This window comes from Lupinus angustifolius, unplaced genomic scaffold, assembly GCF_001865875.1.
Source record: "Lupinus angustifolius cultivar Tanjil unplaced genomic scaffold, LupAngTanjil_v1.0 Scaffold_7_9, whole genome shotgun sequence".
Lineage (NCBI taxonomy): Eukaryota > Viridiplantae > Streptophyta > Magnoliopsida > Fabales > Fabaceae > Lupinus > Lupinus angustifolius.
In genome coordinates, this window is record NW_017717632.1 from 3,923 (window position 1) to 10,382 (window position 6,460).

General features: G+C 30.6%; 1 pseudogene; it reads right to left on the reverse strand.

Moving 5' to 3' along the window:
• Positions 1 to 319: 319 nt before the first annotated feature.
• LOC109337495 lies at positions 320 to 1,053 on the reverse strand (annotated as a pseudogene).
• Between the last annotated feature and the right edge of the window lie 5,407 nt (positions 1,054 to 6,460).

Here is a 6,460-nt window from a genome sequence, read left to right on the forward strand (position 1 = left end):
TGGTAATAAAAACATATTCAAAAACACATTCTCAAAGGTGCAATGATAATTGTTTTTACAATTGCTACATGCCTACAATATTATATGACTTTGTATTACAACTTAAATAGAATAATCGAATTATTTGTGAATCATGTGTATTGTCCAAATTAATAAATTGGGTTTTAATATAAACACTCATAGAGTAAAATAAATATTTTAATAAATTATGTAATGTAAATATATTAAAATAATTTACCAAAAAAAATATTAATTTTTTTAAAAATTTAGGCGGGCAGTTGCCCTCGCCCCTGCCCCTAAAGATTACATAGGCCTTACATCTCACACAATATTCCATGACAACAATTAATTAAACTCTCCTTAAACATTAAAAATTGACATGAAAACATATGAGAAATTTAAGACAAAATATGATCATGATTTTAATTAATAGTAAGTTTTCCCTTCATACCAGCACCTTGGTGTGGAGAACAGTAGAAACTGTAGCTCCCTTTCTCACTCAAGGTAACACTGTATGTCTCACCAGGCCCATTAAGAAGATCCTCTTCAGACATAGAAATCTTGGACACATCAACACCACTAGGAACCTCATCCTCATAAAAAACAACGTTGTGTGGGAACCCAGCATTGTTCTTGAACACTATCTTTTCTCCAGCACCCACTGAGAAATCGTTTGGAACAAAAGCAAGACCACCATCATCACTTCCAAGCAAGACTTCAACGGCCAAAGCGTTGCTAGATAGAATTGCAGTGGCTGCGGTGGCAACAACGGCAACTCCAAAGTCTTTGAGTGAAGCCTTGGCATTGAATAACCTTAGTGATGATGATGAAACCTTAGCTTTGGTGGGAATACCGGAATAGCTTTGGTTGTTGTGTTTGCCTTCAAGGCAGTGAATGATGGAATGGTAACAGCAGCAGAAGTAACTGTGGCCATGTTTGTTGATTGAGATCTTTGTTTTTGTGTTGTGTTGTTGAAGATCAGAGGGGAAAGACACGAGGGTGATTTTTATAGATGATATTGAGGATAGAGTATTATATGTTTTTGTGTGGTTCGGGTGGATAGAGTAATGTGTAATTTAGGAACAATGATCATCTCCATTAATAATAATATTAATAATAATATTGTAATTTTATTATAATTAAATGGATAATTATATAATTGAAAGATGTATTTTTTTTTTTTGCAAAATCCTAACTCGTGAAAGATGTCTTCCAAAAATTTTAAATTGTAACCTCTAATGACATATTTATTATTTAGAGTATAATAAAATCATATATATTCATTAAAACATAAGGAAATTGAAGTATTTGCCTCTTTATTATTGGAGATGATTTCAATTCAAAATTTGTCCCATATACCAATAAAAATATGTGAATATAATTAAAAAATTTAAATTGTTATTTTTTATTTTATTATCATTGTGCTTATGACTATCAATGCATGAGACAATATTTGAGATATGATGTATTTATAATATTAGTGGATAGGTGAGGGAAAGGGTTATCTTATGAGGAATGTTGCTATCGGTGAGAATGGATGTTATCCTATGACGTGGCTTAGATTTTTATTCAGCTTGTGAGGTACATAACTAAATGTAATGGTGAGAGCTTATTACAAAAGTAGGAGACCCCACCCTCTTTTCTTCTCAATCACGTCCTTGGAAAACTAAACCCTGGGATACTATTTTTCTAAAACTTTTTTTCTCAATCTATTCTTCTTCATTTTCACTTTTCCTTTATAGGTTACAAACTATTTTCTTTATTAATATTTTCCATTCTTCTTTTGTTTCCATTTTTTTTTTGTAAAAAACACCTCAAACCATGGATTATAATCATCTTCAATTTTTTCTTGGTTATGAGGTTTGAAAACAAATAGTTAACATTTTCGTCTAAAAATTGCTTCTTTAGTGGGTTAACCTTTTGTTTTCCATTCATTTGTAAGAATGAGATCAAATCATGGAACACATCTTCTTTTTTGTTTTTCCTTTTTTTCATTTATTTTTAAAAATGACTTATATTGATTAACTTACTTTTTATTAGGTTTCCATTTTCTGTGTAAAAGTTGAGTCTTTTATAATTATTATTTTATCACACTTTGCTTTTTACTGGGTTGCTCATTATTCCTCAATTTAAAACAAATTATTCTTTTGTATTATACACACTTTGTAGATATTGTCTTTATTGGATTGCTTATTGTTCCTCCATTTAAAAAATAAATTATTCTTTTGTATTTTACACTTTGCAGGTATTGTCCTTTATTAATTTTTATTACTAAAAATGATTTCTTTTCATCTCACAGTGAAGGACAAGCATGTATTTGTGTGTAATACATTCAACTATGATTTTATTTTTTAATAAATATATTAGGGTTTTGTATTCGGCGTGTAGTTGTCTAATGTGCTTCACACTAATGTCTAATGAACTTTTTTATTTTTCTACTTCTTCGATTTTAATAAATATACAAGATAAGTTTTATTTAAAAAAAATACTTACCATTTTGTTGTAACCATGACCCTTTATTTATTAACCATGTTTCGTCTATATGACTTCTTTATTTGCTTGATATGTTATAAACTTTGTTTCCCTTAACATTGTTAATAATTGATATTTCTCAACATATTCATCCTAAGATACCACACAATACAAAACACTTTGATATATTTAGTTTATTTTTTATTTTACTTGCTTATAATGTGTCATTAAAATGTCAAGCAAGACCATATAGGTTGAACTAAATTTCAAGTGCCACTTTATTAAAATTTGCACAATCTGATCTATGTTTTAATTTTTTACGGACAATTTGATGTGGTTGTTTTCAATCAATGATCTAAAACTTGCACAATTTAATTTCATGTTGTTCGTTGATTTATAGGACAAGTTGTTTTGTTATTGTCAATGAATAATAATTTTCATTCTAACATTACTGGGATATATTGTATTATATGATTGATTGTGTTCTTTTTATGTTATGAAAGCAGACATGCTAACTTGTTAGGAGTTAGGTTATGTCCTAATATCATATATTCAGATTACAATATAAATATTGGGATGTTAATTTGACATTTGTATTTATAGGGTGATTATAATGCAAACTATTATGTACTACTAGGGACTGTTATGATACAAAGTTATATAGATATACTTTATGAAATCCTTTATTATGGACGATAAATTTATACTTTTACAAAGTTTGTTATGGAAGTTTGTAGTATGTTTCAAATATCCTTTATTTGCATATTTTATTAGAACCTCTATTATGGTCTTATGGATATACTGTACTGTTAATTTTATTTGTTTCAAATATCCTTTATTTGTGAATTTTAAACTCTATTATGGATGTAATATGTGAGAATCCCATGTAGTGAAGTTATTCAACTACTACAACAATCAACCTATGAGTGATCCTATGATGTACTCTGTGAGAATCCCATGAAATTTAGTGACATCCTAGTTGGAAACTACATAACTGATTTGTTTATAGGTAAGATTAAAGTTCTTATGTCTTCTTATTTTGGAATCCTATTTATTTTATGTCTTATGATTATAACTCATGTTTGTTTTGGTTTTGTTGAGTTAGAGATCAATGGTGATTTTGATAAGTTCATATTCTCCCAGACACAAGCAAATCTGAAGATAGTTATTTTTAGTCTAAAAGATTTTGGGTAATCTTTTGTGTCTTTAATTTTTATTGTTATCTTTATAAATTTTGATATTGTTTTATGTTCTGAGCAATAGTGATGTCATTAATTGTACCGTGGGAGAATCCCATAAAGTGAAATTATTCAACTACTACAACAATCAACCTATGGATGATCCTATGATCATTCTGCTAACACATACTAGAGTCAAGGAAGGACAATGTCTTTACTAATTAATAAGTTTATATTTCAAGTATTGTGTTTTGATCTTATTTAGATTTTCTAACTTATCTATAATGTGTTCTAGGTAAGTATCCATCCATGGTTTCCAACTCATGGTGTGGATCAAAGATAGACATTGAGAAGTATAATTAGAGGTATGCTTAAATTAGTTTAAATATAGACAATTTAATTTACTTATAAGTATTCAATTGTTACTCACAATAATATTTAACTAAAATCATTGTTGTAGTTTTTCAACTCTCATTCTATCCTATGGGACAGTGAGCCAAAGTAACAACCAATTGTCACAATGTTCAAACTTATCCGACAATGATCCACTTATGTATAAATTTGAGGTGAATAGTATTTCTGAAATTTTTGCCCTAGGTATATTCATGATTTATATGATTGTTAATTACTAGCTAGCTAACCCACTTTTAAACTGTTGGGACAATAATGATGTTTGTTGTTGGCAAATAAGGATGGTACTATGATGGATGCACTAAGAATGCTCATGTTAAAGATGATTATTTCACCTCCAAGTATGGCGCTTATAATCATAAGTCTTCCCCTAGGCAATTCTATATTTTTTCTACCTTTGCTATATATGAAAGTACTTATGTTGTTACAAGTATTGTTTATTGACTATTATAACATAAATTATTAAAATATTATTGATAAATATCTTTTTTATTTAATATAACGGATTTATACAATGCTATTCATTAACAACTCTAATTTGTCATTCAAGTATATAAACATTATCTTCCATGAGGTAATAATCACTAACTTTTTAATTTAAAATTTACTTTGCTTTGTTTAGATAAATTCATGTAAAACACATTATCATCCATGCAAATGCATGAGTATCCCATTAATAAGGTAAAAAGCAAATATCATATAGCATAGAACCGAATACACGTGCCAAAACCAATTTCATATATGCGAAAGATCTAATGAATATCAAGTAACTGTTGAATAGTGACAAGAATAGCAAATTGCAAGTGTAAAAGATACGGTACTAAATACAACTATAGCAAAAATTTCAATCCAAAAAATACTCCATTAACTTGTTCTAAATATTGAAAGCCTCATTTTATGAAAATATTTTGATGAGGGTATTGAATTCTTAATTGATTCATTGTAATTCAGCAAAAGCTGATTGATTACACAATACCAATGTGGTATTTAACAAGGCTAAAAAAGGAAAGTGCCAAAAAACAGAAAACAGAAAAGTCCCTACAAATAAGGAAAGTTGTTATGAAAAAGGAATGAGTAGGAAAGAGAACTTTAGGCAATAATTCTAATACCCTCCCTCAAGCTGGGGAGTGTATGTTTAATATGCCCAGTTTGCCAAGAAGATATCTGAAGGTTGCAACATCAAGGGCTTTAGTAAATAGATCAGCAGGTTGTTCAGAAGTAGAAATGGGAAGCAAATGAAACAAACCAGCTTGCAAGCGCTCTCTAACAACATGACAATCAATGTCAATATGCTTGGTACATTCATAAAACATGGAATTTGCAGCAATAAAGCGAGCCGAGTTGTTGTCACAATAAAGGGCAGCAGGTTTGTTGAAGTGAATTGGAAAGTAATCAAGCAAGTAAGTCAACCACTGTAATTCACAAGTGGTTGCAGCAAGTGCTCGATATTCTGCTTCACATGAAGATCTAGCAACTGTTGTTTGCTTCTTGGAACGCTATGAGACAAGAGACTTTCCAAGGAAGATGCAGTAACCAGAAATTGAACGTCTTATATCATTGCAAGTTGCCCAATCTGAGTCACTAAATCCCTTTAATTGAAGATCAGAATTTGTAGGATAGAAAATCCCCTGTCCAGGTCCTGCTTTTAGATATCTAAGAATTCTTGTTAGAGCTTGATGATGAGCAATGGTTGGAGCATTCATGAACTGGCTCAATTGTTGGACAGAAAAGCTTATGTCTGGTCTTGTGTTGGTAAGGTAAAGCAACCTTCCAACTAATCTTCTGAATGCAGCAGGATCAGAATAGGAAGTAGATGAATCATGTGATAATGAAGTTCCTTTAGCAATTGGAGTGGAAGCAGGTTTTGAAGCCAAAAAACCAGTGTCATTCAATATATCCAATGCATATTTCCTTTGACTCAGTGTGATTCCCTTGCTAGATCTTGCAACCTCAATGCCAAGGAAGTATTTCAATGAGCCAAGATCCTTAATTCTGAATAAGGTGTGGAGTTTTTGTTTAACAATGCCAATTTCAGTATGATCATTGCCTCCTAGGATTAGATCATCAACATATATGAGTATCACAGTAAAACTGCAAGATTGTTTCTTGGTGAAGAGTGAGTGATCATATGCAGATTGAGTGTATCCCATCTGTTTCAAGGTAGTGGAAAGTTTTTGATACCATTCCCTACTTGCTTGTTTTAATCCATAAAGTGATTTGCGAAGTTTGCAAACTTGGTGGCCCTTATAACCAATTACACCTTGAGGGATCATCATATAGACATCCTCTTTTAACTCACCATGCAAAAAGGCATTGTTCACATCTAATTGATGTAGTATCCAATTCTCAGAAGCAGCAATTGCTAGAACAAGCCTAACTGTTGTTAGTTTGATTACTGG